The following is a 22,646-nucleotide window of genomic DNA, read 5'->3' as shown; positions in this document are numbered from 1 at the left end:
CAGCGTTTACACTGAATAGATTTCATTTCATTTCGTTTCACTTCTCCGTAAACAAACATTTACCAGGCAAATCTTTAGCACCTTCACAAAGATTTGCTTTTGACAGAATTTTGTGAAAGCCGCCGCCGACAACCCTTTTTTTTTGGTGAATGGCCAACAGTTGGCCGCAAATAATTAGCACTTGAAGTGGTGGCAGCAGCAGCGGCAGAAGAGCTCAATGGAATGCCAAGGAAATTAGCAAACGGCATTCCAAAGACTGGGCACTACAGCGCGTGTCATGGCCATAAAGTTGCCATTAATCCGGGAGGGGCTTGTCCAAAGGTTAACCAAAGGAACCCTATATTTATGACGCTTAGTGTACCCCCCCCCCGGCAGCACCCTCTTCAAATGCCTTTCATTATGCTGGGCACGCATTCGCCCTGAGTTGTGGCAGAGTTTATCTGGTGCGACGCCGTGCGCTGGTCCCAGATAAGGACCCTCCACTAGTCCTTTCGCATATTTACTTTATTACAATGTGTGACCCCAAACAAGGACGCGCCGAGGACAATATTTGGGTTGAAAAGTGTGCCGCGCGCAAAGTTTTAGATGTGCTTAAAACTGCTTGAATATTCCTATAAATAAATGTGTGCCATAGGGTTTTCTCCTGGTCTTTATGGAATTTAAAATCTGGTACTGTACTCCTCCACCCAACGGAATATGCCCCTCCGCAGTTTGTTCGGCACATAAATAACGTATACGCCGCATAGGACAGCCTCCGCTCCTGCTCCAGCACTATCTCTTTCTGGCACACCCCACCCTGCCACATCCACTCTATCCGCTCTTTTCGAAGCATATTCTTTGAGTCATTTATCATATTTCATGGCGTTGACACTTTCACTTGTTTCGGACAATAAACTGAACCAAAAAACAGAAACACGACAACAGACAATAAAGAAAAAAGACACAAAAAAAACAAAAGCTGAACCATTGACAAGTCAATTTTGTATGGTGCCCGAACCCCTCCCCACCCCGCCCCACACCGCCCCTAACTTCATGCTCGTTATGGCCCTGTCAAATTTATTAGTTTCGATATAATTTGACAACAAGAAAATTTGTACATTTACCTATTTTGTGGCCCTCAGCCATGGGTTCCATTTATCAACGTTTTTGACCTCTTGGTTTGGGGGGGCACCCTTTAAGAGGGTGCTATGATTTCGATGGGTCTTTTGGGGTTTCCAGAGCATATCCCCATACATATTTTGAAGGAAGTTCTTCAGCGTTTTTCTGTTTATTAAAATCAAATGACTTTTAAAGACTACAAAATCCCACCAATCATTTGGTTTTTTTTTAACAATATAATTTCTCCATAATCCTCGCAAATTACATTAAAAATCGTATCACTTTTTACTGTCTGCCATAAAAGTCATTGTGACAAGTGTATTTGGAGCTCCAACTCCTCCTCTTCTTGCATTTTGTGTTCATCTTTTAACTGTGGGGCTCTTAACAGGAATTTATGTTTATTGCACGAAGACCTTGGCCAGAAATTATCATAAATTGCACTGTCATTACACACCACCAACAGCAACAAAAAGACCAACAGCAACAAAAGATACACAAAAAATAAAGCAAAAACGAGACAATAAATACTACAATATGAAAATACAGTTATTTATCATAATTGCGGCTTTGCGGAGCGGCGCGGCGGCGTTCATTTCAGTTCATTTCGGTTCACTCTCGTTCGGCCGCCGTCGACGTCAGCGTCAGCGTCAACGTCAGTGAAATTTTGCTTTCATCTTCGCGCGGCAGAGGCGGCAAAAACAAAAGTAAAGCGTGTAGAAAGGGGCGGGCAAAGAAGAGAGAAAAAGCTCAAAGAGCAAAGCAAAAGTGAAGTGAAGTTGATTCGAGATGGACCGCCATTTCGTGCGTGATCGTGCATGTCTGATCGGAACTAAAGGAACAAATGAATCCTCTAAAAAAAAGGATACTGTAAAAGAGGTACATATGTATATTATATGGGCTATGGTTGCACACTGCCCCATCAAGAGACTGGCCCTAGGGACAACGACCGACCGATGGGCGATGCTGCAAGACGCGCAAAGATGAGAGATTAATGCCATTGAGTAATGATGATGATAGTACAGGGTTTCATGAACTATTCACAACCTTTTAGATCTATTGTACTCGCTTCTAGACCTAGAGCTCGGGAATCAGCCAAATGCTCTTAAAACTTACATACATATTGTACATATGTTTCGCTAGAATTCAGATTTATCTAGATGCTATTACTGCTATGTTAGGGTCTTTTAAGATGTGGATTCAACCTCCAACTATTAAGATTATTCTTCAGAATGTAGCATCCCGTCAGTTCTGAGACTTTTCTTAACAATATTTAAGGAAAATCTCTCTAATCGCTTCTGGGAGTACATATATTCCGTAACTCCCATTTCGTGCCTTCCAAACGCAACTCTCTCCCATCTCGAATGCCTTTTGTTGTCCATTTCCATTTGTCCAGTCTGCTCTGGTTTATGTTTATCTTGTTTCATTACCTTCGCTTCGCTTCTTCTTGTTTATTTCTGTCTTTCTTTCTTGCATTGCTGTTACATTTTTGTAATGCTTTTTGATGTCTTCATTGTGTGCGATTATTTTTATTATTTCGCTGATGAACTTAATTAACATTTGGCACGACTTTCAATGTCAATGGCAATCGCAGTAGCACTCTCAGCTGCAGTTGGAGCTATTCCGCAGCAAATTAGTTAATTTCTTTGATCGCCCGATAAAGAAATATGTAGCTCTACGACTAATGATCAGATGGCACTATGTTGGGCGGCAAATGATGAGAGAGCTGCACTTCTTCGCATGGAAGAAAGTGATTTGGGGCATGCAGATCCAAATTGACGCTAGTTTTTCATCTTTACGATTATCGATTTCATGCGATATCAGATAGTTTCCGATAGTTCGAGTTCGTTTAGTAATTTGTGTGTGTTTTTCCACATATCCAAACATTTATTCTTCTTTTATGCCTTTTACATCCAATTTGTTCATTTGTATCTTGTTAATCGATGTAACTATCTATCTTGTTCGACAACAGATTACAGATAACGTTCCAATTGCTAGAAAACTCTTAATTTTATGGGTTCCCTTAGTAAGTTTTTCAATTTCCCATACATTTACCAGTCTTTTATGCCTTTTCCATACCATGTTGTTAATTTGGTCTCCATTTGATGACACTTACATGGGTACACACTCTCGTGCCCATTACGCACTTCAAAATCAATTTAGCAGCACGCAGGCCTCAGGACAAGTAAATTCATGTACACATTCGCACACCCTCCACAGCCCACATCCTCCGCTTCCTCCACATCACACATTCAACAAATGAAGCCGCACGCATTCCTAACTCTAAAATACTCGACCTGAGACATATACTTTACATTTAACAAGCACTCGAGTGGGCGGTGGGGGTGGGGCGGAGCGGGGCTTACGAGCCAATGCACTTAAGTTTATTTGCTTGGGGACAGGAGGCCCAAGACAGGGAAAAGACAGACAGACTGGAAAAGGGGAATGGAACCGAGAGCGGGTTCCCGAAAATAGCAGTACAGCATCCAGTGGGCAACATCAATCTGCTTACCCATAAGCCGTGGCGGTATGCGCATTTGTTTACAACTCACTTGGCTGGTCACACTTGACCCATCATCGTCGTCATCGCCGTCTCAGGACCGGACTGGTTGCGCAACTCGATCCCAACGACACTTGAAAGACTCACGAGAGTCCGCTCGAGTTGGACGCCTGAGAGCTCCGTTCCCATCGAGTGGAAAGAAGAGCCACATAATTTATTTGATGGCATTTTTTTTTTAGTTTTTTGGTTGATTTGATGTTTCCATTGCCGTCTCCATCGATTAGATGTCATTGATGCTCTCTGATGCTCCATGCTGGCCTTGGCTCTGGTCTCTGGTCTCTCGTCTCTGAGGCAATCGATAAAGAATTTTGAAGTTTCAAGTCTCAAGCACTTCCTCGAATAATGTTGCGGTACAGTGCGTTACGAAAGGGTAGAATACATATAAGGAAAGATACAGTATAGGCAAAACCCAAGGCCACGTCTTTGAGTACACATTTTCTTGTATTTGTGGATCAAATGTTTCCACAGATCTGATGTTTTCCACAAATTCTTGTGTTGAGTATTAAATGATATTTTCCCTTCAAATCTTCTAGCCATCATTGATGTTTAAACAATCTTAAACTTGTGAAACGCACTGTTTTTTTCTGGGTATTTTGGCTCATTTATAAGTCTGCCCACATATTTTTGATTCGTCATGGCATTCGGCCAGCATCATACCATCATATCATCATCATTCGGCATCACAATGGGGAATACTTTCAATACTCGTGTATCTGTTGCTGTTTTTTTTTTGGCCCCTTGGCATTTGGTCAACTTTTTAATCTGTTTTTGCGGCTTAATTAAATGTGTGTGTGTGTATGATTTTTGCTAGTTTTTACGCTCCATTGTGGATGTGTTTTTCCATTAGCATATCTTTTTGTTTGCTTGCGACTTGGCCCTGCCCCACCACCCACTCCTCGCAACGGCATTAAAAGTTTTTGTCGATTGCTCGACAAGTTTTTCCTCGAGTCACAGCACATGGGGAGTTCTACGACAAGTTCCGGTATTTCCGGGAAAACTTTGTCGTTTGAATCGCTTCTCTCTGGTGCATAAACAGGAAATCGAATGCCGAATTCCGAAATGTTGTTTCGGCTTCGAACATAACAATCTGTTATGATTATTTATCAATGCCTGATTTGTTCCGCAGCCAGAAAAACATTTGTATTGTGCTTTGTTCTTGGCTGAATCTCTGCTTATTTATAGACGGATGATTATGATTTTATTATGCTAAATTTGACATGAAACTGGTTAGCTGACGGAACTGGGGATGTCGATGATTGGGGAACGAGTGAGCGTCTTTTTATGGCCATCAGAAAAACATCTTTAAGATTTCAACATGGAATAGTGGAAGAATGGTTTTCTTTAAGCTGGAACATGAAACTTTTTGAGATCTACAGATGGATAGGATTGTATCTATGAGTGTCGCTGAAATGTGATTCACATTTAATTTGAATTTTATCATTGGAAAGGTTCATTAGCAGCCTTTCGATTCTCAACTGTTAGTTATTGCCTCAATAAAAGAGAACTTTTACTTTTTGATATGATCTGTCCCATTGGGTTCCATTGTGAACTGGGTCAAAACGTTTGAAACTTGTTCGTTGTATTGGAACTACTGCTCTAGGAACTTGTATTTTTGTTAACTTTCGTTTTTGGGTGTTTCATTTGTTGTTTGTTTTGATTCTTTTGAGAACGCGAATCTAAAGATATTTGAAAATATTTGAAGACTTTTCTGAGTAGTGTCAGAGACTATGCAATACCAAGATGTTGGTTGAGTGGGTCTTGACGATCTTGCGCTCTTTGGACCGCTGCCTACTCGAATCCGTCTGTACAGCTTCTCTGGCAGCTGAGTCGGTCCCAGAATCCTACAACGTAGGATATTTTCTTCTACAAATTTGCAGCACAAATACAGAGTCTATGTAATGAAAGGGCCATAAATTGTATGTGTACATATGTGGCTCTTAATTACCGATATCTGTTGAATCTCTTAACTATCATTTCGAACATGAGCCAGAGTTCCTTGACTCAACACTTTCAATTAATTAATTTATTCGAATATTTCTAAAAAAGCTCTAAGCTAACCAGAACACCCCATCCGAATCATATATCTCGTGTCACATGGTTCATATCAATATAAATCATCTTTGGCTGCCTGTCCATGGCGCTGACAACAAATCTCTTAATGTATACAAATCATATTTTCCAATTTCTGACCCCTCCATCCCCAGCCACAGCCATGAAGCCTGCGCCTGTGAATCCTTCGCCCAAACCCAATCCCAATCCCAATCCCAATTCACGTAGCAAATCACTTTACAACTGTCAGACAAACAATGCCAACAAACTGATGGCCAAGAGAGGATTGTTGGTAGTACAATGGACAGCGAGAGAGAGGGGGGTGTGCAGCTGAAAGATATCCTTCACCGAATACTGTCCAGGCATTTGACTTTATCACGCAAATTGATTGCTTTGACCCGAAAACGATTGACGAAATTTGATTGATAACTTATTAAGTTTTCTCCATTGTCTTTCGCTCTCGCTCTCTCCCCCTCTGGCTGTGCGTGTGTGTGGGCGTATCTGTATCTGCAGTGGGTGTGTCGCCGCCCCTATCTGGTCTTTGATTTTGCATGCTGGCAGAACTTTTGTGCGCTGCTCCTTTGGCTCCGTTTTTTCTGTTTCTCGTCATGCATGAGTGAAAGCCTAATAAAGATAAATATGCAAGATGTCCAGAGACGGAAAAGGACTTTGGATACTCCTTGGAGCTGAACAAAAAACCACACATCTTGCGCCTCCTCAAAAAGCAACAAAAACAAAAGATTTAAATCCGCGAATATATCACTCTGCTCGTCGTATTCAAATTCAAGTTTCATCTCAAAAAAAAAACGGAAAAAGTAGGAAGAAAATTCCAAGAACAAGATGCCCAAAGGCCAAGATGGAGACACGACCCCCGTGAGCAAAGAAATTATTGGACGGTCTTGAACACCCAACAAAAAAAAACACAAAAAAGAGACAACGCTAAAAAATGCTAATACAAAACAAGCAGATTTTGCGGTTTATGCAAATGGCCAAAACAGACCCCTAACAAGTCGTATTCACAACAAACAGCAGCAAGAGCAGCTCCAAAATGTTGTATATGTTTGTGTTAAAAATATAAAAATAAATAAAGATTTAATGTTCGGTAGAGGCCGGCCACTGCAGGGCGACCAAAAGTGAATTACAAAATATTCGTTCATACCAAAAAAGAGCAAATGTTATAAGAAAACAAGATTGTGGCTGAGATGTGGATTTAGGGGAAGTAAAATATGGATGCTCTTAAAAGTTTAAAAGAAAAAATATAAAACTAATAGGTTTTTCAAATTCTCTATATTAAGAATTTTATTTTGCATATAAATGATTCCTTAAAAGCATAGGTTTGCAGATTCGTAGATTGCATAAAGATTACCAAGGAGCATTGCATCTTCATTGATTTTATAAACCTCTACAAATATACATACATAAAGAGAAGCTAAAGATGTTCCTTTACAATGAACAGTAACTGGGACCGATGTCTCCTCCCTTGGATACGAATTCGCCTCCTTTGTAGCATCCTTGTTAAGTGTACCCCTACAGTCAGTAAGGAAATCGTAGGCCTGTAGAAAGACTATCATATAGGTACCAAAAGAACCCGATGGCTCCTACGCAATCGCTTTGCTCAGGCGCCACCCCCGGCTCACTTGCTTACTCGCTCACTCGCGCCGATATGAGTAAAATATCAAACGGCGATAGAGAGAGATAGAGAGATGATCCATAAATAGGCAGCAATTTGTTCAGATGCACTTTTTTCAATTATTCAGTATTTCCACCTTCACGTACATCTCTACAGCTCGACAATATTCCCCCGTTTTTTTGTCGCTGTCCAATCCCCATAATAAATGATATTATGCCCGGGCTTTTTCAAGTAAGTGTATTAAAAAACCGAAAAAAGAGCACAGAAATTGGCAGGCCAGCAAAACAAATTGTTTGGTAAGCTATAGCCATGGCTGGCATACGAGTGTCATGTACAAACACGGCTATGGATACGGGTACGAGTACGGGTACGGGTACCCGGGGTATGTGTTTATTTGATGCTCAGCTGTGTCAAAAAACCGAAGCAGTTCAAGGCTGCTGCGGCCGGGAGGGACCCGACCCCCCACTCGTAGTTTGGCTTCGGCCCAGCCTCAAGTCATTTTGGCCCTCAGGCCACACACACGCAAAAAAAAGTTGAAAATAACAGTCAAGATAATGCCAGAAATGCCTGGGCTTTTGCCTTCTACTAGGAGTATTCTTATGTTTATTTAACACACACACAGACACACGTCCAAAGCCCCAAAATGAGTTTGGCCAAAGAGCAATAATTCATTTTGACTTCCATTCTGACTGTGATGGAAGGAAAAACCTTTAGCCATCGCTAGGTCTCTCTTTTAAATTGAATTCAAGCTGAAAAACATCATTTGGCTATTTGGAAACTGAAATTGAAACGATTGTGTTTGCTTATGCAACACCCCGATGCGTGATGCCCGATGCCCGATGCCCGATGCCCTGCTGGGCTCTGGATATTGATTACATTTTATTTTTCATCTTTTTGCCGGCACAGATTTTGAATTTTTGTTCATTAGTTTTGGCTGCGATTTGGCCACTTTTTTTTGTGCACTTAATGTGCGAAGCGTTTAAAAGTTTTAGCCAAATTGTGGCTCATATTTCTCTGCCCCTGTTTTTGCTGCTGCCGCTGCTCCTACGATATGAGATGTGGCAAATATTTGCTGTGTAGAAATGATAAGAAAATACAAACAAGATTTTCCCATGCGATTGAGCGACGAAATATTTCAATGCTTTTGGAAATGGAAAAGCTATTTATGGACATTTTTGTTAGTTGGTTGGATGGACATTTTTTGGGACAAATTGTGTATGGAAATTTAACCACTGAACCCACAGATGTGTTTAGATGTTATCTCTATATCGAACACTTCTAGTGCTCCATTTTGGGGGCCTTCATTTGGTGATTCCAAATGGTGCGACGAGGGGCACCATTTTATTGAATTTGCATACATACCCTCCCAAATTTTTTTCTGGCTTTAAATGAAAACTGCTAGCGACAAATATTTGTCATTTTTATTCTTTTTGTGGACCCCAAAAATTGTGCAGTATTTTTTCTTTTTGTTTATAACCATTTAGTAGCAACAAAAAATAGCCATTATATCGCTTGAGTTTTGAAGTGTAGGAATGGCACAAATTTTGTCGCCCAACTTTTATGTGGGGAAAAATGGGGAAGCATAACCGCAGAAACGGAAATGCAGGAATTACAAATACATATACATACTGGTTCTCCCTCTCTGTACTGTGCAGCTCCCTTAAGCACGCGGAGGACAGCCACCCACATGCCATAAATAATTTTGGTCCTAACCCAAAGTTTCCTTCTTTTTTTTTTTGGCTAAAAATAAAAAAGTTAATTTTACCCACTATTAATATTTCTCACTATTTCTCTCTCTTTCTCATTTTAGGTGGGTGCGAAAAGCGTTTTAAGCGTTAAATTATTGCCACTTGGATGGCAAATCCACAAAAAGAACAAGTAAGAATAAGAATGTTTTTATTGCTTTGGGATATACCCAAGTATTTTGATTTAATATGCATTAAGGTGGAATGTAATACTCGAAAAGGTAGCAGAATCCCAGAATCGGCTCTGAGAGATCCTTCCATCGATTGATCACTGATCAAATGTGTAGCTCTTCTTTTTCCCTGTCATATATCCCACAAACCCCCCGCCTTCAACCCCCCAAAACACCCACGAAGATTGCACCAGAGTGTGGCCCCAAATCAAAGTTGGTTTCGGTGTAAGTGAGACGTGGAAATTGGCTCAACTACAATTTGGCTCAAGCTCAACACTTTCTTTGCTCCTCAAGCCTCCTCCGTCCGTTCCCACCCACAGACTCATGGCGACCTTCAAACAGCGACAACAATGGATGAATCTTCTTCGTCTTCTGCTCTCCCAAGTCCCCTTCCCCCTCTCTGTTGCATTGCTTTTGCTGTTTCTTCTAATTTTCTATGTCTTCGTCGTCGTCTTCTTCTTTTTGATGTCTTCATTTTTGGGTCATTTCCGTGATTTGGTTTTTGGCTTTTGCTTTCCACGATGTCGAGAGACGAGACTTCCGTTCCCGTTCCCAACTCCGTCTCTGCACTCCATAGACCTTCTTCTTGTATCCCCCTCCCTGTATCTCCTCCCCCCTCTCTTAAAGTTGTTTCTGTTTACACTCATTTTCGTAAAAATTTGCATTTTAATTTGTTTTTTCCGATCCGATCCGATCTCTTCGTTCCTTCCTGCAATGTTTTTTGGAAGGTAGGTTAATAGAAGGTAAGGCAGTAGGTGCCTATATTAGAGAGTATTCTACGGACAGAGAGAGCTCTTCACCCTATATTCATGCACCTTGTGTTCTTCGTCTCTCAAATTCGCTCCTCTCCCCCTTTATGTTGTCCATTGCACAATTTGAAGCTGTCGTCGTCGTTGTCGTCATCGCCAAAATCTGCTTGCTGTCATTACTGCTGCCAAATGCAGCAGCAGCGCAGTACCTACGGCGACGGAGGCGACGATAATAGCAGATAGAGACAGCAGCGACTGCATTAGCCGTGAGAGAAAAACAAAAGCAATGACAGAAGCCGAAGCCGAAGCAGCAGCAGCAACTGCAGCGTAGGCGACCACAAAGCAAGAAAAGCCCGCAGCAGCTTACGAAGCGATGGCCTGGCGAGCAGAGCTTTTCGAGAACCTTCTGCATTGCAAGGCACTGGAAGGCGACAAGCAGGCGTCGCGTCGGCAGAAGCTTGCGGCAGACTGGCTGCTAACAACAAAGACAAGAACTAAAGCAACGCTGGCGGCGCAGCGACTGCATAAAGTAATGCTTGCAGCGGCCTGTCCTTCAGGACATTTTCTTGGGAGCGCAGTCTCGTTTGTGCTAAAACCCTCGAGTGTAATGACAGCAGAGAAATGCTGGAAGCAGCGCTGCTGCAGCGAAGCGATCAATGCGAATGTTGTTGCCGCCTGATGTCGCGTCGCTGCTTTCCATTTTGGTCCAATGTTTTTCGATGAACATCTTCCGGTTTCATCCGATTTTACATTTTATCCACTGACCCGTTTTCCATTTACACTGTGCAGCATGCTCCATCGATTGCTGCAGCTAATTAATTTGATAGATCATCAGATATATCTTTATGAGTGTGCGAATGACGTTGTGTTATGGCCCGCACTTGTTTTTACCTTTTTGAAACACCCTTGCCAATCGATAAATGCCAAATGAAAGTTGTTTTCCCATTTGACTCGATTTGCCATGAATTATACAATGTTTTTGACGAGTCTTAGACGAGTACCACAAGGCATTGACGCGGATTTTTTTGTGTCTAGAAATTATTTGTAAATATTAAAGCGCGCCTTTGAAATGCTTTTCGGATTAACAGGGGATTATAATTTAAAAGAGAATTTTATTTATTCGGACGTTCAACATTATCATAATTGCTCTGTTGAAAGCGAAAATTAAGTTATATAAATGGGTCAAATTGTGACGGATTCGGAATCAAAGGCCCAAACGATTATTTCATCATTCGCTGAGCACTCTTCAGAGCTTTCAATTATTGAATTTCCATGGAAATTAAATTAACAAATTTCCCCCAAAGAGTCCTCGTCCACCGGCGTATCATAATAAGCCTTCTCGCTGCACCATACATATCCCTGATTTATAAAAAAAAGAGTCCGAGAGAAAGAGAGGAATAAAATATGCCGCCTGTAAACGGTTTATGTTAATGGACTTTTCCATTCCGCCCCGAGAGCATTAATTTTCAAGTTTTCATGGCTGTGTGCGGCACTTTTGAATTATCATTGATTGCATTTTTTGTCCGTGCCCATTTAATTGATGCAGGAATACAGCCGTAGCTATAGGACATGCTCTCCATACTCTCCAATATTTATATGTTTTTTACGATTATTTTCATTTTGCGGCTCATTTAAATTTGGCTTCACATTTCTCCATTGGATTCCTGCTCCAGCCACTGCCACTGGCAGCAAATTGATAAACCCTTTTTTATTGTTTGGCATTGGTTGGGGTTCTGGCTATGGCCTGGCCTAAAAGTATTTAAAATTAATGCCTTAAATGGACTGTCAGGCCATGTTTAACAGGCTCCGATTAAAGTCATGCATTAATTTTTAATAAAAATCACAAACAAATACAGGAAAAAATACACAAAAAAAGAAAAAATCCTTTTTGAGTCGGCAAAAAGTTTGTTCTGCAAATATTGCAAAAATGTCATTTATTCAAAATGTAAACGACGCGACACCCCGACACGCACAAAGGACATAACATATGTACTTCCTTGGGCATAAATTATTCAGAATATTAGTTGCACGACATTTGCATATGGGACATGAATAATTGAATTGTGCAAGTATTTCAACGTTATTACTATTATTTACAGCCTCGAAGCGGTTTTAAATGGAGTTCGAGGGGGTTTTACTTTTGAATCGTATTTAAAAATATTTAATTAAAATTTAGAGCCTATAGAACAACCTCTTTCGATCTACAGATGTCATAGTCCGTGTAGTACTCGTTGAATATGGGATACAGAAATATATAAAGAGGCAGGGGATTAAAAGAGGGAAAATACATCCGATTTTCAGTGCGGAATAAAAGTTTCCCATCTCAAAAAGAGATGTTCCTTAAATACAATAAACACTTTACTTTATAATAAAGAATTCATTTATAGCTCAATTTGGCAGCCTTATAAGCACGTTTGTTCCCACCTTAAACGATTAAAATTATGCGTTATTAGGTCACTCGCTAAAGACCATATAAGAAATGGTTAATTTCGTTAACGCATTATGAGGAGGAGGAGAGGGAGAGCGATGCTTCACAGCTATTAGGGTTTAATTAATTTTTACAACATTTTGCGTTGAATATTTTTTGTGTTGCCTTGGCGCAGATATTACGATGGCGCTCGTTTAATGGAACATCATCAACATGGTTTAAGTTTAATTTGATGTTGCCTCTGCCGCTGCTGCTGCTGCTGTTTTCGCTCGCATTTTTTTTTCTTTTTTTTTTGGTTGTAGCCCAAGGCACTAAACGAGATGCAAACTGATTGGAGAAGCCGGGAGAAACTGTTGCAATTAATGGTGGATGGAAACAGTTGGGGCCTTGGGCAAGATGCCAAGACAATGTCTTCAATTTGTGATTATTTTCAATCCAGTTGTGACATTTTGCCAGAATCTTATGTTTTAATTAGTGGACCGAGAAGGTCAAGCAGTGGCACTGGGCAGGCTTTGCCTCTCGACAGATTTATGTGCATTCTAAAAGCCTCTCCAAGAGTGCACTGAATGCGGAATACTCGTACGAGACAGCCACAAAGCCCACTGGGGACTACGTTTGCATATGCGAATGGGGGAGTGGAAATCCCATTTGTCAGGCTTCTGCAATGCAATCCACTCTGAACGCTGAACTCTGAACTCTGAAGGGATGTGGTAGTCCCCAAGGGTACTCAATGCCTGTGGTATCGTAAAATCTAATTTAAATGCAAACGCAAATGTCAAAAATTGTAGAATTAAAAATCACATTCGGTTTGATTAAGGCAGACAGCAGCGTACACACCATCAGCTCTTCAGCGCTCAACTATTCCGAACATTCGTAAATCCCATCCCCCCCCCGCCACGCAAGGGTAGGCGACAGACACGGCGTATACGCAACATATTTTCAACCAAATCTGTCACATCGCGTATACGCAATCAGTCGACAGTCAGTCAGTCAACAGGATGCCACGTTATTGGTAAAAAACTCACACGATAGTAAGTCGGAACCCCAAAAAGAAGAAAATAAAACGGTGTTCAATGAGATTAAGATATGGGAGTCGCCTCTGGGGATACCTTAGAAGGGATTGAAGATGGATTGAAGATATAAGCATGTTACTGAAGGCTATATTCTTTGTATATACTCTGTGGGAACATAATGAGCATTTTGGGAGTGGTTCTAGGAGGAGACTTAAGCCTGGGACTCCTATTTTTGGGAGGGTTACCTGAATAATCCTTGAACCATGGAACATCGTAATGATGTTTCCAATATACCCTCACCATTCAGACCTAATCTACGGTATCCAAATAAAAGTATCGGAAATCCCTGGTTATCTACGAGATGCGTTTGAAAGGTTTTTGCATCAAATGTCAACTATGTTGATTGAACTGCCTGCCATCTGGCCCTTACTCCACACTCCACACTCCCACTCCACTCACAATCCCACTTTCGCCTCCTTCACACCCCCTTGTAGATATTTCTACCCATTTGTGTGTTGGCCATCAAATATAACAAATTTTTTACCGATGCGAAGCTAACTTTTATCAATATCGAAATGCAGAACGACCAACGAAAAAAGCTGATGTGTAAAATATGGAAAAATATGTATTTGCGGGTTTTTGTAGTTCATCTCTGGGATCTGTCGGGGGATCATTATAAGCTTGTGCTTCCGGGAAACAAGTTAAAGCCAAAGGAAATACAACAGATTTTTCACGCGAATAACTCTCATTTACAGGGAATATTTCATTACGAATTGAATTGCGTAAAGTTTCATTTATATGCCATGTGGCATGCCACACAGATGCAGACGGGGTGGCGTGGGGCGGCGTGGGGTGGGGGACGGGGTCATGTGTAAAATGTAAGTTTAATTTATGCGCAGAGACATCAAGCGACAGGAAGGCAGCCAAAACTGAAGCCCCAGGTCGGCAAAAGAGTTGACAGAACGGCACACGCACACACAAACACTCACACACATACATATGTACATGTGCATGTATACATGCATGCAGAAAACGGAAACGGATACGGAAATATGCGCAATTTCTCAAAAAGACTATGTCTGAGGCCAAACTGAAAAAAGGAGGCAGAAAATAAAGCTGCCAGACGCATCGAAGCTTTGGATACCCTTGGGAAAGAGTAGGAATCCCCATGGCCTCCTCTGCAAAAGGGTATACAGAAAGGACTGGCGAGACACAGAACAGGACCTTCTCCTTGTCATTCCCATTGCCATTCGCAACTTTCCCCTGCAGTTGCTGAAGTTTTTCCTTTCTGTTTGAGTTTCCTCAAATGTTTCTTTGTCTTAAGTGCATTTTTAATATCAAATAGGATTTGGCAGTAGAAAAAAAAACAAGAGTCTGGGCGAAACTTTATATAATTATGCAAGTGTCTGGCCAAAGCTGCTGGAAGTGTGTGCCGGCAATTTATGCATAATTAAAACTTGATTCTGTGGCTTAGAATCCAGAGTGGACAGGGGGCTGGGGCTGTGTTTGCTTCTGTGCAGAAATTGGACAAGTTTAAACTAATAAATGAGTTATTCACTCTATTTGGATTGAAAGTGTGGCTTTTTAAGTACTTTTTGAACGGTGATGGGTAGACTTCAGACTAATGATAGAATTTCAAAGAAATTTAGAGCCCCAGCCTCGATCCCAGAGCTTCCAGAAGCCCAAAATAAACTTCTAAACAATTATTACCCAGGATCTTCTTTTGTATTCATTTCATTTGACTGGTTTTTATCCCCCATACATACATACTTACATACATATATGTTTTATGGACTATCCTTTGTCTACAGTGGCTGCCAATGAAGCCATTCTTTCGGTATCGCACACAACTATTTTCGCTCCAGTTGAGCAGCTTAATTAAATTTGTCAATTGCATTTGTTGGCCTGTATTTATTTTGGACGAGTACGTAAAACACTTTATGCCTGTGTCAGCCGTAAGAAAATTGCCTTTGAAGCAATTTCCCTGGCAGGAAAATTGAGCAACCTAAGCGGCCAGTCAATAATAATTGGGCAAAAGTATTTTCTAGAAATTATCAAACAATAATTTGAGCACATGAGCAATTTGTTAACACATACACACACATACACACACACGAGCATAGGTCAAATGCACAATAAACTAAATTTCTTTGTCCCTATTTCTTCACGTCTCCGAGTCTCTCTGTGGCTCTCAGACTCTCTTTTTGGGTGCCATGGACGACTTAATCTTGATGCTCTGTTGTTCACAGTGGGGAGAGTCGTAAAGCAAACTTAAGTCAAACGATGCCTGCCTGCCGTTTGACTTCTTGATTGTGCTGAGTGTGTGCGTGTGTGTGTGCGTGTGTGCCTGTGCGTGAGACGGTGATGGGAGATGTGCGTGCATTCGAGTTGGGTGCGTGTCCGAACAGGAACAAACCTGAACCATGAATCTTTCCTCGTGACACGAAACATGGTTTGCCCCACTCTCCCATCTCTATTCGATTGTAGCCTGTGAGTAAACCTCGCGGCGAGTAACCAAACTAAGCCGAAAACTGAACTAAACTTGACTCAAAGCCATCCTCCTCCTCTCTCTCTTTCTCTCTCTGGCAACAATCTCAGCAGGCGGTGCATGGGTGGTAGTGGGGGGTGGGGGACAAGAACAATGGCCAGCGATAAATGGCAAAGTCGCAATAACATTAACCGTTAGCAGGCAGCGTTTGCCACTGCTTTTGGTGCTCAGCTCTTCCGCTGCTGCTGCTGCTGCTCTGCAGGCCAAAAATGCGGCAGTTGACCCAATTCGACGACGATGTCGACGACGCGTTCCCAGCCAACTCTTTCAACGGCTCGGATTCAATCGCCTGCGAGAAGCAGCAACAACACATACCAGAAACGGAAGACTGGCTTTTGTGAGGCGAAGACTTTGGTACCCTGGCATTTAAAGGCAGGAAAAAGAACCATACAACTGTGCAGAAACAGATGGGATTATCTATAGAAACACACCAAAGTCGTATGCTCTTCGAACAGCTCTAAAATATAGACACAGATCCAATCTTTTCGATTCTGTACAGTCACTTACCTGTTGATTCTGGTTTAGAATAAAGCCACTTCCTTTTCTAAGTCTGCTTAGAATCATCATGCCCATTATCTCATATCTGCTAGGGGGTACCCTCGACTGAAATCCCATTTTGTCTCTGCGTAGGCTCCCATATTTGGAGCACACACACACACACACCAGAGAGGGACAAATAGACGAGAGACAGAGGGACAGACAGTGTTTGGTCTATCTTTTAAGCAGTCCATGCAGGCACTTACCTCACTTTGTACCACTCTAACTCTCTCCCTCTCCCCCTCGCACCACCGCGTGTGGTGGCTGTGTTTTTGTGGGCCAAGCCGCTGACGTAATTTACTTGAACAGCGCCAAATGCATTTCCTATTTGAGATGGGCAAGTGGCTCCCGCAAAAGGTGCGTTCGACAGGGGATTGCGTAAGTGTTCAACAGGAAAAGGCTTTCCACGCACAGAAATGGGTCAACGATTGAGCGAGCGTTTTGGCTGTGGCTGCGGCACTTGGCTTAAGTGATAGTGGATGGATGGATAGTGCAACATAGCAGCATGCAGAGCATCAGCCAAGCTCAAACTTAATCAGGGACATTAAGAGCCAAAGGGCTTAAGAGCACAGGGAATCCCTGAATCCCTTTTGAAAGATAGCAACCATAACCGTAGAGGGGCATACTCTGTCGATTAAGTACCAACCAAAAGGAAGGGAATCCGAATAAATTGCAGTGCAGGCAACCCCAAAAAAGGGCAGACAGATCCCTATCGCCCCCCACTCACGTATCCTTTGCTGTTAAAGAGCAACGTCTGACCGCAGGAAAACGTTCGACAAAGTGTTCCCCCAGCAATCACAGTGCCTCCTGCCCCCTGCCCCCTGCCCCATCCCCCGTGCACACACTCCTTCCACCTCCCCACCTCTCTCTATTTGGCTGTGCTTTCAATTGGATTTCCAATTCCGTTGACCATCAACAAGCAACATTTTCAATTGCTTACAGTTCCGTTCCAGGGGTGGCCTACAGAGGGGTTCCTTCAACTTTAACGGTGCATTGCTGCTTTTGGTATTTGCCAATTTAATTAGCCATTAAAAATGAACGGCAAGAAGCAGTAGCGGCAGCAGCGGACACGCGCAGAATATTTTTCATAAATATTTTGTCTGTTCCGCTGGCCCATATTTATACCCTCTAAATGCTCAAGAGGGGGAATGATGATTCACCAAAGCTGTTGAGAGTGGAGAGAATACAACAAATAAGATAAACATATGTGTATATCTTCTATATTCATATTATTTACAGCACATCCATCGATTATTATATCAAATAAATATTATAATCAATTCGAAACATGAGGCATCTTCTAGTCGTAATCTCTGGTAGACGTTCCTTGGTTTTATCATTCAGAAATTGTTTCTTCTTCGTTTTTTTTCGTTGCGGGGTAATTTATATTTATGGTGGGGCGGCAGGGGAAATTTACGCAGATTTCTTTGTGCCCGACACTTAAATTTATTTATGCTGATATGTGAGATTCGCTTCATCATCATTTCGCTGCCGCTGATGCTGCCACCGCCACTGCCACTGCTGCTGCCACTTAACACCTTACTGGCAACAGCTGGTGGCACATCCACACCCAGCAGCAGGGCAGGCGTGTTAATAAATGTCCACCCCCTACAGGCACACGCTAGCCCGCCCCTGTCTTCCTGGCAGCCTCCTGACAGATGCCTTGATCTGCGTTCCAACGTTGTCGTCGTCGTCGTCATCATCCTTGTATGTCCCTGTATGACAAGCAGACAGTCAGATAGCAGATAGCAGCAGGGAGAGCGAGAGAGAGATACGGAGACCGGTGAGGCATTAAAAACTTTTTAAAGCTTTAAGCGGAGAACCGTAACAATTGCCATCCAATGTGCAAATGTTTGTCCCGCCGAGCGCAGACAAGCAAAAACCAAACACGGAAGCGGGTCGTGAAGGGGGGGAGGTAGCAAGGCTTACAAGGCTCATATCAATAATCCCATTTTCGGCAGATTTACTGGTTTTCAGCTTGAGCTTGCCGCAAATAACTCGAAAACGTGTTAAATCAAAATAAAACTTTTACGATGATTATATGCACAAACATTTGAACGCTTTCCCAAGTGTTTTCGCGTTAACGAAGTGGCAATGGCATTCAGAGACCGAATTTTATACCATTTGGCAGCCGACACACAGTTAATATCTCTATAACTCGAACCAAATGATTCAGCAGAATGTCTTGAAGAAAAGGTTAGCCCCGTCTTCGATGATACGCATCGGGATGGTTCGGAAATCAACAAACATATCCATGAGGTGCATTTGCATTATGGCTTAATTAACATAATGCTTAGGTCTCAGTTACTCAAGCGGATGTGACCTTAAGTCTGAAATTATTAAACAAAATAACTCGTAAAAGGCCAAACCCTGCTTAACATGCTGTACCCATATGCCCAAAAAAGAAGATGATTTCATGTTATCCGAAAAAAAGTAGAAACCCGATTGAAGGCGTCCATCATTTGAGCCCACGACAAGGAAAAAAATTAATTATTCACAGTACAGTAGTAGCTGTCTCGCTCTGACACACAGAGGCCAGCCACCATTGAACGGCGCTAATTGCTGGCAAACAATTGGCATCTTCAATTACAGTTATTTGCCAGCACTTTGCAGAGAGACGACGAGACCAAGAAAGAGCTCAAGTGCTAACCCGTGAGACAGGGAGAGCTGTCAATAAATTGCCTTGCCCAGAAATAGACCCAAGAGCGAGAGGGAGAGGTGAAGAGATCTGAAGAGCGGACAGGTGTCACCCACTCAAATCTGCGTACAAATACGAGTAGTCATCTCTTTACTTATGCACCCAACAAAAACAACAACAACGTCATCATTTGAGGCAAATTTTGTAATAAGCTGCTTAAGACGCCTCGTGCTCTCTTTTGAGATTGGAACAACAAATATGCGTAAGCACACTCACACATACTTGCGCGTGCCTACACTAGTCTCAAAAATAATTCGTACGCCCTCAACGGCAAAGCCCGAAGCCCTCTCACTCTCTAAGCTCGTATTCAGACCTAGCTTTGTTAATCCTGAGTGTCGAAGGTGTACGCATACTTGTTGGACGTGGTGTGTGTGTGTGTAGATAAGCGTGAGGTGCGGCTGCAGTTGACAAGACTCCAAAGAAAAAAGATGAGAAGCAAAGCGAAGCGAAGAAGGAACGCAGCAAGAGAGATGAAAAAGTAATCCCACCTGTATTACTGTAAATTTGTCATTGTTGTTGTTGTTGTTGCTTGATGCTTTGGCACGATTTAAGTTTAATTTTCAGTTTTATGGGAAGACATTCATCCATCCAGGGGTACATGCGATATAGTCAGGGTGTGCAAGGAGATAGAGTCAGAGAGAGTGAGTGAGAGTGCGGGTGAGTGTTCAAATGTACTGATGCAACAGGTTTTGTCCTGATAGTCGCCCGCAGCAACAGTAAATCGAAAGTGCGCGTAAAGTTCATGCATTAGAGGGTCATAGCGATGTCTCCTGGCTTTCCAGAGATACACTTACATATGTAGGTGTCAACTCTCTCCTCCTTGTACAGTTGAGAGCTCTTGCATGTAAATTCATTCGAATCGAATCTAATTTCTATCATTTCGCTGTTTGTACTGAGTATCCCTTATTCCATCTCATCTTCCCTTCTCACTCTCCCCTCCACCATCCATCAACGTGATTTTCCTTTTATTGCTTACTTTTAATTATTGAGTTGTGAAACTTACTCTATACGAGTATTCTTTTCAGTTTTCCCTTGCTTTTCAGTTGCTCCGCTTTTCAGCGATGAATATGCAGATTTGTGCAGTTTAGGAGGATGGCACTGGGTTTGGGGGTGGATTGGTCTGGGTGTCTGCCATGGATTTACGAGTATTTCTATGCTCTATTATTATTTAAGGTCTCTGGCACTTGCACAGGCCTTTTGCATATTTTATTATGGGAGAGGAGAGGATTGCTGGTCGGTCAAGTGCGGGTGGTGGAGGGGCTGCGAGGGGGAACGATTTTGCCGAGCTCAATTATGGCCTGTGGGCGAGGAGGACTGCTTATCATTGCAGTTTGCTGACTGAATAATTCATGGCCCAGTGCAAAATGCAATCCCCGATTGTGAGGCTCTCTCTCATAGAATGATTTAGGGGATATTCCGACAGTGGGATACCGCCTACTCGGATTTATAAATGGCTTTGAATGCAAATGTGGGTTTGAGAACGGTCTAAGGAAACTCTTTTATAGTACCAATATTTCATCATATTTCTGAAAATCACAGGTTTTCCTCTAAATCCTTCCTTCTGGCTCATCAAATGCCATATACCCTTTCATTTATTACGAGTAACGGGCTTGCAACACTTGAAGAGTTTTATTTTCTATGAGTTTTTTCAATCTTTGGCTCAGATTTTCTTCATTTTATTCCTGTCGTGCGGGGATTCAATGGAAAATTGAAAATCTCAACGAGAAACTCCTCAAAGTGTGTGTCCGTGTGTGTGTGTGTGTGTATTTGTGCTATAATTCAATTTTCTGTGCAGAATAAAAAAGGAAAAACTTTCATTAAAATTCAACTGCATCAGCAAGATTGTAACATCCACAGATACACACACACACACACACACGACACGAATGCGGATACGGATGTAGTAGGTGGACCACAAAACCGCCAGCAAATCAATTGGAAAACCCACTTTTCCCTCTATACACGAGGATACGAGCACCGACCCCAGCACCCACCGCCACCCCTCTTCCAGATCATTCAGCATTCACCATTTCATGCCAAATTGAATGCAAGAATTTAATTAAGTTTCTCTCTCCTTTTTTGCTATATTATTTTATTGAATACATAAAAAGATATGAATGAAGTGAATGTCTGCATGAATACAATTTCAAATATGTTTGGCTTATTTTTTCTGCACAATTTATTCACTGATTTGAGACCGTGCCACAGCCATTGAATCCTTCTGTGGGCGACAAAAAAAAACTGCATTCACTGGGTGTCATTCGAAAAGAAGTGCAACAAAGAGGTGGCAGGAATAGGAAATAGTTGAATAATTCCCTAATGGAATGCAAATCCCATAAATAGAAAGGGGAACACACTATTTGGATATGTTTTTGTGATAAGGAATTATCCAATAAATGTCCTTAAATATTAAAAACGCTTAGATTGCTTTCTATCCAAAAAGTAGTGTGTGCAACACGTAACGTAACGTAATCTGCATCCACTTTTATTAGCTGCAGCATCCACTACGCCATTCCCATCAGTCCTTGGCCTTTAAATGGATATGGAATGTGGAAGCCGGCTAAACCAGGAGGTAGTTATGCCAGCAGATGCCCCGCCTGCATGCAACCCGAGTGGAGTGGAGTGGACTGGAGTGCTTATAAACACTCACATAACTCCTGCCCTCAAATGCAGTAAATACAAATTTATTTTACACTTTTACATTTTCGGTTAGAGCCGAAACCAGAGGGAAATTCAAGGAGAAAATATGCTGCACAGGGACGTACAGGGTGGTGGTGGGGGAAACAATGTTGCGGGCTTTACGAGGCAAGCAGGCAAACGGGCAAACATCGCCCCGACATGTACACAAAACAATTATTGCCCGTAGGTAATTTAGTGGGGAAAACATTACCAGCGAACGGGCCCCCAACAAGGGCCAAGGAGAGAAATGTTTTATGTCTTACCAGAGCTCTGTTCTCTGGATGTTTCGGTCCCTGCCCCTGCCCCTGCCCCTGCCCCTTGGAGCCCCCCAAGGAGTTGGTGGTTTGTGGAGTTCCCCGCCCAGAGAGTGTGCGCTTAAAATAATTCCGGTTAAACACGGCCCACAATTTGCTTATGGGCCCAGACCGGCGACTGGCATTGGGCACCGCCTTCTGCTGCTCCTTCTCGTATTTGGGCAATTTCGTGTCTAAAGTTTGGCTAGTGGATGCGTCCTCTGCTGGCTCCTGCCTCCTGCTTTCGTTGCCTGTCATCCAAGTGTGGGCTTTCTTGCGGATTTCTTTTGGCCCCAAGTGCCGGGCCGGAGAAGTGATTATGTGATTATATGTGGCTGCAGATCCCAGAGTGCAGTTCCTTTAACTGTTTTGCGGCGAGAGACGCTGAAAGTTTGTGCCCCGACAGGAATACTTAATAATTTCTTTGTGTGTATTATTTAAAGCACCAATAA

At 42.3% G+C, this 22,646-nt stretch overlaps 1 protein-coding gene across 1 annotated transcript in view; it reads left to right on the top strand.

Annotated features, from left to right (window-relative positions):
• Positions 1-22,646, top strand: part of LOC6595674 — a 61,692-nt gene that overhangs the window by 24,623 nt on the left and 14,423 nt on the right. The window lies entirely within an intron of this gene.

Source organism: Drosophila persimilis, unplaced genomic scaffold (assembly GCF_003286085.1).
Source record: "Drosophila persimilis strain 14011-0111.01,24,50 unplaced genomic scaffold, DperRS2 tig00000191-arrow-pilon, whole genome shotgun sequence".
Taxonomy (NCBI): Eukaryota; Metazoa; Arthropoda; class Insecta; order Diptera; family Drosophilidae; genus Drosophila; species Drosophila persimilis.
Note: the sequence above shows the minus strand (reverse complement) of the source record. Positions and strands in the feature narration are given on the sequence as shown.